The following is a 12,835-nucleotide window of genomic DNA, read 5'->3' as shown; positions in this document are numbered from 1 at the left end:
AAACACATAATGTTAAAATTATGTAATTTATAACTCACCCTCATGTTGTTCCAAACCCGTAAGACCATATCTTCGGGACACTGTTTAAAGGGGGGGGTGTGTGAAATGCTATTTCATGCATACTGAGTTTTTTACACTGTTAAAGAGTTGGATTCCCATGCTAAACATGGACAAAGTTTCAAAAATTAAGTTGTACGTTTGACACAAGTTTCGGAAAGTTTTTTTCGAGTATGGCTCTGTGTGACGTTAGATGGAGCGATTTCCTTATATGGGTCCTAAGGCACTTCTGCCGGAAGAGCGCGCACTCCCGTATAGCAGAGCACTGAGAGCACAGACATTCACTGATCAGAGCGAGAGAATGAATTGTCATAAAAGTGTGTTTTCAGAAGCCAGGGTAAGACAACCCTGCACAGATTACCCAAAAAAAAAAGAAACAGCATTAAGGGACCAGTGGATGGAGTTTATTTTTACAGAGCATCAACGGAGTTGTGCAAGTGTTTGTGTTTGTTCCCTGCATTTCGAAGATGCTTGTTTTACAAACAAGGCCCAGTTTGATGCCGGATTTGCACATCGTTTATTTCTTAAGGATAATGCAGTTCCAACGAAAAAGGGTCACGATCGTGTGTTGGATCCGCAGGCGGTGAGTAAAACTGCTTCAAATATCTCTGTGTTATTAACTTAGCTATCGGCGCATAAGCAGATCAAGTAAACAACATGCGATGTTGTCATCCAACTGCACTTCCCAGGTGTACACCTTTAAAGAAAAAAAAAAGAAAAAGAAAAAAAGACGACAAAGTGGAACTTAGGCATTTTCCAAAACCGCTAAGCAAATATATACAGTTTCAGTACATACTACATAGAGACGTCCTGCTGTAGTCGTTGCTGATGCTGCTCTTGTTAAATTTCAGCCTCTGGATCTGATTCTGGATCATAAATATAAGCTGAATCTGACTGTTAGCCATGGTTTGTTTTGGATGATGGTTTTTTCCTCACGGTAATGTCACAGCTTCCAGACGCTCTCAACGCAAAAGCTTACGTGCGCTCGTGATTATTTAGCTCCGCCCACACGTCACGCCTCCAGCCGCTCTAGTTTTTCTGAAAAAATGTGTTAATGTCTATCTTTCAGAGATTTTTCCATTTTCCTGATATAAATCCCATGCATTAGGTGTGTTTTATTTTTATATATATATATATATATATATATATATATATATATATATATATATATATATATATATATATAATCTTATAATAGTCTCAAAGATAACATAACTCTAATTAAAAAATGAATTAAGATTGTTTAAAGCAGTGGTTCTCAAAGTGTCAGGCTCTCTCTAGTGGTACGCAGAGGAGTGATTAAACTAAATATAAAATTAATGTCAATACATTTTAATTTAATCTTTGAGTAAGGTTTTTTTTTACATTTAAGTACAGCACAGTGATGCAACTTTTGTGATAACACATTTCAATTTAATTTTAAGTTTTTAATTAACCTGTATGTAAGCACAGTGCAGTATTAATGTTAAAACGTTGTATTTACAATGTTAAAGTAACTGACAACAATAAATATTCTTATTAGGAATAAAACTGACTCATTTTTTCAATGTAGCTGAAATTTAATGTTGGTCATTGTGGTGGAATTTAGAGAGACAAATATTTTCTGAAGTGTTACTTGGTATAAAAAGTTTGAGAACCACTGGTTTAAAGAGAGCAGGATTTCATTTTATACAATTTAAGATCTTTTCATTAAACCATTTCTTCTTTCCCCTTGTAGAGTCATCAAGGATCCAGCTTATTCTTGAAACATTGGTAAGAATTTGTTCATCTGCTACATTGCACTGTCACTTCTGGTAGAGACTCATTGACCTTTTGTGATAGGTTTTGATTTTACTTAGTTTAATAAAATGTACTTAATTTGATTGTACTTGATTAACTAAATATATTGTATAGCTAGGGCTCTGATTAAAACAGTGTATCTGGGGTCTGGGAAAAACACTGCGTGTGAATAATTTGTTAATATAAACTTTCATCTGAATTAGGGCTGAGATAAATGATTATTTTTTTAAACGATTAATCTAGCGATAATTTTTTCGATGCATCGATTAATCTATCGTTTTTTTTTTTCAGACCGATTCGATTTCGATTATCTCCCCATTAATTGACTACTAACAATTTATACATGTTGATTTACATATCTGAATGAAAAAAACATGAATTCCTTAACATTGCAATATATGTTTATTGCTCTTAAAATGACAAAATAAAAGACTGACTAAGAATGCATTACTTTGCACTTGTATAGAGATAGCATTCAATAAAACCTTGAAGCCTTGAAAACACATAGCTTACTGAAACAAGCTTACTGAACACATAGGGCCTAGCTTACTGAAAAAAGTTCTTCTTTCAGATGAAAATAACAATAACTTGATGTCTAGCATTCAATAAAAAAGGTCACCGAAAATACTTGTTTAGAGCAATTGAAAGAATACAGTAACCAATGCTCCACGTGAAACTTTGGCGTTCCGCCCTTTTTCTATCGTGTCTAATGATTTTGATTAATATGCACAAGGGAGAGAGAGCAAGAAGCGCTCGTGTTGTTTGAAGACTGTGAGTGTGCGTGCGCAGCCGGGTCTCTCTCTCGTACGCGCCCTGTCTATTCTACATCACTCACCGATCAAATAAGGCTTTGAAAAAAAAAAAGATCAATGCAGAAAAACCCCTGGATTGGTTATATAACGTTGGCCAGAATGTTGATACGATACGGCCATCGTGTATATTCAGCGCATATAAGGTAAACGTTTTGCAAGCGTTTTTTAGAGAAATTAAAACAGGTCGACGAATCGATGCGCATATATTACGTCGACGTATTTTTTGCGTCGACGTCATCGATGACCTCGGCGCGTTGTCCCAGCCCTATAATACACATCCCATTTTTTTCCTCAACTGTTTACTTTCACTTGAGAAATAACTTACAGTATTTTCTAACAGAATTTCCAAGGTGGATATTTTGACATATTTTGTATGCATTTGTTGGCACAAGAGCAAAAAGAAGCAAATTCGTTGTTCAAGTGTTTTGAGACGCCTTTCTCTGTGTAAGCCCCTGAACACCAGAACACTGCGAGTACTGAATTTGTATTTGTTCGTTCAGGTGCAGGAGGGACTTCGAGGAGAACTCTGCGAGAGATGTGGAGAAAGAGGCACATAATTTGGTATGATTTGTGTGACTTTGTTCTGTTGAGTATCAGAGGAAAAAAGGGATCCTTTAGTTCCAGCAGGGCAGAAGGCCAATAAATGAATCCTACTTCTGAATATCTACTGGGAGAGAAAGGGTGAAGATGTTTGGAGCTACTTAAGTCATCAGTGCTGGCAATGGTAAAGCACTGGCTTGGTATAGAAAAAGAGCTAAACATTTGAAGTCTCAGTATTTCCCAACTTAATTATTGTGGTATTAACAAAACAATAAAAATTTCTGTGCATTATAAGCTTAATAATAGAATATTTCATGGTCAATGTAAAAAACATCTGTGTAAAAACATGAAAAGTCTAACATAAATGTGATAAATGTGTGTATAATTATGATCAATAGTAATAGTTACATTAGCAAACTCAACAGAATGAACACAAGATATATATATATATATATATATATATATATATATATATATATATATATATATATATAAAAAATACTCACAGGGATCTGATTGGCCAGGGAGGGTCACATGATGATTCTTGACCTCATCAAACTTTAGTCCTGAAACCATTAGAGTGGTGAAGTAGGTGGAGTATTGCAGCAGAACATTAAAATCGCCATTGGATTTCTCAATGATGAGCTGTAGAAGGTTTTTATTCAAGCTTACAGGATTGTTCTCAGTGATGTATCTGTATAAATTAGCAACACTGTTCTCTGTGCCAGCGTTTTCATAGAAAGTGGTGAACCTCTCAGCCAGCCTGGTCTTCTGCTCTTGTGTGGAGGCAAAAGGCGCGGTCTCTATGAATTCTGTTAGCTTGGCCCAGGAGTTCTTGATCACATTCTCATCTTTGCCGTAGTTGCTTGCATAGTTTGTCCATTCCATTTCTGTCTGCAGAGTGGAAATTTGAAGAGACATAGAGTCAAGTTTGCGATTGACCTCAATAAATTGTTCCTTCATGAACTCAAACATTGGATTTGATTGAGGAATGAATGCAAAGATGAAGCTAATTAATGACCCGATGAAGCCAAAACTTGCAGCAACTTTGCCAAGAGAATCAAAGACTTTGAGGACTTTGAGGAGTGAGGTACGAGCTGTATCTTCCACTTTTTTTTAAACAAATTCAGCCACATCGTTAATGCCTTTGAGAAAATCTTGAGACAATGTTATGACCTTCTCCACTTGACTGACTTGTGAGATTAGAATTTCAGCTGTGCAGAAACAGCTGTATAGAAGTAGATAAAAGATGAGGAAAGTCTTCCCAGTAGCCATTACAGTTTAACCTGTAAAAAAAAGGCATTAAAATGTCATTAGAAGCATTGAATAGATCTGCCCTGATGTTGCTTAATTCACAATCACAATGCCGTACTTCTGCTTTTTGCTGTTAACCCCTTTACGTGCAAACTTCGCTGACGGCCCCAGTTTATTATTGTTTCACTTTCACAGCACATTAAACATCACCGTCTTACTTCATCTGGACAAACTGTGCATCAATTGAAAGTTGAAAGACTCTAGCTTCGATATTTGACCAATATTTTGATAAAACATTGCTGCAGTGACAGAAATTTAGTGATTTATGTCAGGAGTGCAAAATAATAAATCCGTATTATGCCACATTTTGAATAGAAATGTATCACTCACTCATATTCAGTCACGTCAGCAGCGGTTTATTTGTGTTCACATAGACTCACTGAACAGCGTCAATAAGGATTTTTAGACCAAAGATGCATATCTGCGGAGATATATAGATATATTTACTGATGTTTACAGACAGAATCGTCATTTCTATTCACTTTCCACTGATTTACGCGATCTGATGATAAACAGCCTCTCCCAGCGATCTGTGTATGTGTTTGCTGTGCCGTCAGCTCGTGCTGGGTGTGACTCAGACTCCGATTGGGCCTTCCCAATGTCAATCTTAGAGTTTCATATCTGGACACCGCCCCATTGTGTCACATGCTTCCTGCACACTTCCTGGTTCATATCTTATCACAAAAACACTGAAACACCTCTGTACACACGAAATATCCGAATAATAAACCCGCGATTACGATAATAAAGCTTGGTCTGAGAATTTCTTGAGATCTGGGGCGTTTTTATAAAAATAATCGAAAATGTACATCGGAAATGCTAACTTGTGCAGCGATGAAAAAGGCTACAAATAACATATTTTTACAACAGTAAATGACCAAATTCCACCCCTGATCGCTAAAGGAAGTTATTATAAACACTCGATCGGGGTTTAAAGTGAGTTTTGAGTAAAAGTGTACTAATAATTTCATAAATTGTCTGATGTAGCTTGATGCTAACGTTAGCTACAATGCTACTAATAGCAGGTGCATTTCTTCTTCATAATGCATTTTTGTCTCAATAATTCACGTAAGGTCGTAAGAAAATGTTTTGTTGTATTTTTATAGTAAGACTTTTGATAAATAAGGGCTAAATGCAAAGAGAGACTGAAGTGAGATCGCTGCTTTGTTGCTTTGTAAAGCCTGAAAAACCACAATCAAGGCTAATAAAGGTGGAATAAAAACAAAAGAATAATGATAAAAGAATAATGCGGATAATGTGTCATACCTGGCGGAGGTGTGAAAGACTCGTTTGGTGAGAACAATAGAATCATGAATGGGGAGTTTTGCAAAGCCAACACACATACAAAATACACAGAAGAGTTTACATGTGAGATCTTACAGAGATGACAAGGGCCATAAATCAAGCTGATTAGCCTTCTCTAAAAACACACATGACATGGGCTTAGAAAATATTTAATAAAATTCACAGTTTTACAGACTCGATTATGACATTTTTTATGAAGCTTTGGAAGACTTGTGGCCTTAGCTACACTGTGTTTCCAAATCATTTCCTACATCAACAATTTTTTAAAATACATTTAAAACATATGTTTTTAATATTTTTATTTTTGTTTTTATGTTTGAGCTTATATATCTCTATTATCATAACAGTCTGAGTGATTCTGATTCCTGAACAGTAAACTTTAAAGTGTCAGCTTTGTGAACAAATGTTGATTATGTATCTAGTCAGAAAGAATCATGAGCAGAAACTTTTTTATTTTGGGTATGTCATTTCTGTCTCCATGCCAAAAAAGGGGGGTTACTAGTAAGGGGTTAAAGGTACACTACAGAAAATGTCTTGTTGAATTTTTACCGATAAATAAAAAATTTAAATAAAAAATTATTGATTTACTCCAATTCACTATGGTAAAATGATTTGGAATGGCATGTAGCACTAAATTATATCGGCAGATGGCTTTGCCTATTCTGGCATGCTGAAATTGTGACGATCGTGCACCAGAGAGACACAGGGAGATAGAGAGATCCAATTGCAGGTAAATATTTAATAAAAGGTAATCCAAACCGTAGTCAAATACAGCCAAGGTCAAAACCTTGGCTGTCCAAACAAAACAAGACAAAACAAAACAAGACAGTCCAAACAAAACAAACAAAGGAAAGGGATCGGAAAAGGGACGAGCTGACAGGAAGAATCTGGGGGGACGAGAATGCTGGTTACACGAAGGGTAAGGACTCCATACAAACAACAGGGAGCCTAATGACAATCAAGTGACTACACCTGGTGCAATTAAGAGGAGTGCAATTACTGTGAAGACAGGACCAGACTAGAGGAATTCTAGTGCCTACGGTGAAGTGCCTAAGGGGAAGTGGACACCCAGGGAAACAGAGACTAGACAGCGTGACAGAAATGCCATTAGTTTGTGCAGATCCACGAATGTGATTCAATCAGGCTTCAGTATGTCATTTTTTGACATACTGAACATGTCACAACAGGCCATTTTTTGTTTTGTTTTACACTGCATCTATCAATGCAACTTAACAGTTTTGAAAAATACTTTAAATATCTATAAAATAGAATGCACTCAAATTATGTCAAAAGACCAGATTTAAAAGAAATGAAAACCACATGAATGACTGCTAGATTGTAACATACATTGTGCTGAAAAGCTTTGATTCATCGATTATTTTAGGAAAAAGGAAAATAATGTTGAGAAAAGCTACAGAATAACTCACCAGAAAACACGTTCATAAAGGTGCAACCCCAAACTATGACAAAAACCAAATACTTGGCTATTTATACTAAAACTAATGAATCACATGACAATAAGAAGAAGAAGACAATGTTTAAAAAAAGGACAAAGCTTCATAATAAAGTTCATGGACACATAAAACAGACTCAATGACCCCTAGTGGTCATCTGGAAAGCATGGTAATTCTGAACATTTCAATGAAATGTTGTCAGTTTCTATAAGAAACTGCCTTACTCCTCCCTCCACCTTATTTTAGCACACCAGGGTGACTAGGAACATGAAATTATCCAGCAATAACTTTTCTGTTTCACAGATGAATAACTATGAGGTTATACAAAGGCAAAATTCCCTTAATCATTCATCACAATGATAAAAAAGAAAAGTAGTTTTGGGGTGTAGCCAAACCCTAAACTTTTGGTTGATTAACCCCTAACCTTGCTTACTCGAGGTACATGAGCTTCTCAATTAATTAGATAAAATAAATTAAATGTTGTGGAAAGGTTCATTTATTTCACTAATTCAACTCAAATTGTGAAACTTGTGTACTAAATACATTAAATGCACACAGACTTTTATTGCCAAAGAAGCTGACTGTTCACAGAGTGCTGTATCCAAGCATGTTTAAAGAAAGTTGAGTGAAAGGAAAAAATGAGGAAGAAAAAGATGCACAACCAACCAAGAGTACCACAGCCTTATGAGGATTGTCAAGCAAAATAATTCAAGAATTTGAGTGAACTTCACAAGGAATGGACTGAGGCTGAGGTCAAGGAATCTGGGGCTGAGAAAAAGGGAAGACTTAAGACTCGGGGAAAACAGGGGTTTTATTGCAAGGGGAGGTAAAACAAGGAAACATAGGTCCATAACTCTGAGAGTAATGACGTGTAGTAATGTACAAAGTTTTTTCTGAAGTTATTTTTGATTCGAAATGACTGAACACCTGTGACGGTGCGATTTGTAGTTGTAAAGAAAAGCCACACATGTTTATCAGTAAACTTGAAGTCACAGAGAGAAATATTTTAAGAGTTGCAAACCTGTAGAGTTTTTTTCTCTCCCACAAACACAACACAACAGTTACACCTTCTCAAATTCTTAATTGCAGGTGCACACATCCTATTCTACAAATCACACATTTAGAAACTCGTACGCTCACATTTTTGAAACAATTGCTGCAGTGAATGTGGTGCAAAACGCATTTACACACCTGAATCAAGAAATGTGAAGTGGTGGAGAAATGTTGAACATCCGCAAATCAGTACGTGAATTCATCAAATGAGAGTTGCACACTTGTAGAATGTTTTCTCAGAAATGTCTTGTATATTTTTCTAACACAAACACAAAGTACATAACTACAACTGCTTGAATCTGCTGCGACGAATCTCAAACACTGTTTTTCACTTTCAAGTGACAAGTTTCGCGCTCTCCCTTTTGCACCGAGATATTTGGTTCAAAAGTGATTTGTGCATCTGTAGAGGTAGTGGGCGGGACTGTTTAGAGATTAGAGAATTTCAGCCAATCAGAAGAGCTACTTTGGCTCGTTGCTGAGCATAGACTCATGGTGTCATATTCACATTGTTTTTCATGTCAAATAGTTTATCCATAATGTTAGACCATTGCTATAAAATAATAGTTTTGTGCTTAATATAGAAAAGGCACTTTTGATTTTGTTGTAAAAAAATAAAAAATAAAAATGCTAAATGATGCTTGGCTTATTTGGGCTGTGATAAATCTTTCTCTGGTAGTCCATCCTCTGTGCTCTTGCTGTTGTGAAACGTGTCCATCTTGGAGGCTGAGGAGAAATTCCTTCGAGGACCTGTCATTGACGCAAGCTACGGTAAGGATCCTATAAAGGACAAAATGTTGAAACATGACATCCTGCCATAATATATAAATAACCATTGTTTATACCACTATGCAACTTTTGCTTTTTTATTTATTTTTATCAGTGAGTGGTATCACTTTGACAGCAGGATAAAGAAACAATTAAAGAAGAGTGGCAAACCATGAGTCATGCTGTTAAGAAATAACCAAGTCATGGTGTTAATAAATAATTTTTTTTGAACAACAATGTTGTCTCTTTCTTTTAAATGACCCTTGGAACTTTAGAAAAGGGTTAAATTGTGTTTTTCTTCATAAAATGCTATTCAGGACATGTTCTGTTGCTGTATGACGAGCAATTGTGAATTGTACAGCAAATATTTCACTTAGGATCCATATGATTACACAGTACTGTATGTCTAATGGCCTGAATATGGTTAATTTCTAAATATAACTTAATATAAATTCACAACATCATATATCAGTCAGTCTCCTGTATATAAAAACAGTTTATAAATAAATATAAATAATACATTTTACAGTAGGTCAAAGGTCTGCAGCCTTGAGGAACAACGGGGGCGTAAAACTGATTGGGGCGTATATCTACCGGCTATAGTTCCCAAGCCTCCACCTACTCAGCAACGAGCCAAAGTAGCTCTTCTGATTGGCTGAAATTCTCTAATCTCTAAACAGTCCCGCCCACTACCTCTACAGATGCACAAATCACTTTTGAACCAAATATCTCGGTGCAAAAGGGAGAGCACGAAACTTGTCACTTGAAAGCGAAAGACGGTGTTTGAGATTCATCGCTGCAGATTTAAGCAGTTGTAGTTATGTACTTTGTGTTTGTGTTAGAAAAATATACAAGACATTTCTGAGAAAACATTCTACAAGTGTGCAACTCTCATTTGATGAATTCACGTATTGATTTGCGGATGTTCAACATTTCTCCACGACTTCACATTTCTTGATTCAGGTGTGTAAATGCGTTTTGCACCACATTCACTGCAGCAATTGTTTCAAAAATGTGAGCGTACGAGTTTCTAAATGTGTGATTTGTAGAATAGGATTTGTGCACCTGCAATGAAGAATTTGAGAAGGTGTAACTGTTGTGTTGTGTTTGTGGGAGAGAAAAAAAACTCTACAGGTTTGCAACTCTTAAAATATTTCTCTCTGTGACTTCAAGTTTACTGATAAACATGTGTGGCTTTTCTTTTACAACTACAAATCGCACCGTCACAGGTGTTCAGTCATTTTGAATCAAAAATAACTCCATACTTTTTTCTGGTTCTCGGAAGGATATAATGGCAAACAGGGTCAAAGAGCACACATACTTGATAAGGATTCCTTTTTGTTCAATCTTAAACACTCATAACTTTATATAGCTTAGTGATCTAAAACTGTCACTCAGTAAGTCTACTGCTGGCATGACATTTTCAAACTGAAGCAGAAAAAAAAAAAAGTCTAATAGCAGAATTAATAAAATAATTGATATGGAGAATACATTTTAAGAATAATAAAATCATTTATTTACTATAAGAAATATCTAGACCTCAGTATACAAGCCAGTGTACTACATTGAGCACTATAATTATATAAATGTTTTAATTCATATTATCTTGTTTCAATACAGAATTTTTCAGTCTCTGTTTTACATTAGCTTGAGTTAGTTTGTACTTTGACCCGAATCAGAAAAAAGAAATCTTTGACCTTTGAAAGAGTGACTCCACCCAACAGACAAACCTGCTGCTTTTATGAAGAGGAACCTTGACATGCAGGAAACTTTACAGGTAATAAAGAAAAAAATTAAAACATTTATGTAACTTTGTTATATGAAACATAAATACAGGATACAGCTCACTAAATAAAGTATTTGGCATAATCATGAGTGTAATCAAAAACTGAGCAAGCTGTTTTACTTCACACAGAATTAAAAAATAAAAATTCAGTCGATGTTGAGTTGAGTTCAGTCAGTGTTGAGTTTTAGCAAGTAAAATATCTTCGGATTACACAGTTGAAACAACAACAAAAAAATCTATTTAAATGCCACACTGTATTTAAAAATCTATATTTTATACATGATGTACAAATTAAAACTGTTACGGAAGGAAAAGCACTGTAATCTACGACATAAATTAACAGTGATCAGGAATAAGAGGAGATACTCTTCTCAATCTTAAAGAAATAGAATATCGGTCAGATTTAAAGTGAGGGTAGGTAATGTTTTTGTTCCATGAGATTACGCAGACCTTTTTATCTTTTATAGTTTATATGTTTAGAAATAGATTATGTTCAATATTATTGTTATGTGTTTCGTACTGTACTGTTGTCTTAGCGGTAGACATGAGGTAACCTGAAAAAGTTGTGCTTGACCCTCTATCAATGCCGTTTTTCGTAGCACTTTCCAGACTCTGTTCTGTCCGTGTATTCATGTGTTTTGGCAGAGGAATGGTTTTTGAGCAGAGCTCTGAAGGGGAGCCTGTGTGCTTTTCAGTTGATTTTTATCTAAGGCTCTGTGGCTGGATCTCAGTTCCAACTGTGTTTCTATACTCACCTCTTTATTTCTGATCTACTTGTTCTTTCTTTCTGTGATACAGCTGGTTCATCACTAATGTCACAGTTCACTCAGTGTCTGAATTTACTCATTTGTTTTCATTCACTCTGTCAAGTGGACTTTAGTCACTAAAATAGGGAATATAGGGTGCAATTTCAGTCACAGTCTTTGAGTTTCATCTCTGATTACTCTTGTTAATTCACAGTATAATGCTTTAGGCTTTTTCATAGCAAACTGAAGTTTCAACAGTATATTACAGTTTTCATGGAAAATAGTATGTTCCTTTAGAATTTGGCCTTTTTGACATAATTTTGTGTACAGTTAAGCAGCCTATCTGACTAAAGTGACTTCATTATTACATTACATTATTAATAAGTAAACATATTAGTAAGTTATGAAGCATTTACTGGAACTAGAGATGGGCAACAATACGGTAATATAATCACTCTATAATTTTCCTTGATAAAACGATAACAGTTTGATAAAATACAGTACAATAAAATATTTACATGTTTATGTTGATTACAAATCACCATTGTTTACCATAAGTTCAGTGTAGTAGCACTAACTGCTAAAATGTATAGTAAAAAGAAAAGTGGTAGCTGTGGTTGCCAGAATTTTACCATAAAAAAATATGGTAGCAACATTTTAGGTTTCACAGCTTTAACTTGAATTTACATTTACAACACGTAATTTCATTAACTGATATAATGTTATTATATCAACCTTTTGAAGTACTGAAATCTGTAAAAATGTTGTAGTTTTGTAGTTCACTGAAAACCACCAAAAACAGGTAGTGATGAGGAAGTCACATGATGAACCAAAGGTCATCACAAACAGGTTTTAAATATGAACAAATATAGAAGGTGTACAGTGTCAACACAAACACTAAACACCATCTTGGTAACACACATGAAATGGAAAGAATGTGATAAACATTATTTGAACAACATTAGATGTTACATACAACCCTGTCCTATATTAAAATAACACGGGAGAAGGAAGGAGGGATAGTTATAACAGAGGAGGAATGGATAATTATATGGTAGTATCAATAAAATGTTCTAAGGCACAGAAATGGAGGGAGTTTGACTGGAAAAACCTGATAAGATATTTTATAACACCTTCTCAGAAGTCACACCATGATAGTTAAAGCAAAACACAAACCATTACGATGTTTTCTGGGAATGCTCTAAGGGAATAGATACTTCCTTA

At 35.3% G+C, this 12,835-nt stretch overlaps 2 protein-coding genes across 11 annotated transcripts in view; one reads left to right on the top strand and one right to left on the bottom strand.

The window, feature by feature from the left end:
- The window catches only part of LOC127955916 (gastrula zinc finger protein XlCGF57.1-like), a 703,806-nt gene that overhangs the window by 540,524 nt on the left and 150,447 nt on the right, over nt 1-12,835 (bottom strand). The window lies entirely within an intron of this gene.
- LOC127955919 (NACHT, LRR and PYD domains-containing protein 3-like) overlaps nt 9,799-12,835 on the top strand; it is a 24,266-nt gene continuing 21,229 nt past the window's right edge. For 2 of the 10 annotated variants that reach the window (XM_052553560.1, XM_052553554.1), the window contains exons 1-2: nt 9,800-10,042; nt 10,759-10,856. The gene's annotated coding sequence lies outside the window, so the exon portion shown is untranslated. Of the gene's footprint in view, nt 10,045-10,128; nt 10,214-10,699; nt 10,857-12,835 lie in introns of all 10 variants that reach the window. The other 8 variants (XM_052553562.1, XM_052553558.1, XM_052553556.1 and 5 more) reach the window with 7 other exon arrangements.

Source organism: Carassius gibelio, chromosome B4, assembly GCF_023724105.1.
Source record: "Carassius gibelio isolate Cgi1373 ecotype wild population from Czech Republic chromosome B4, carGib1.2-hapl.c, whole genome shotgun sequence".
Classification (NCBI taxonomy): Eukaryota; Metazoa; Chordata; class Actinopteri; order Cypriniformes; family Cyprinidae; genus Carassius; species Carassius gibelio.
This window is presented reverse-complemented; position numbering and strand designations above follow the sequence as displayed.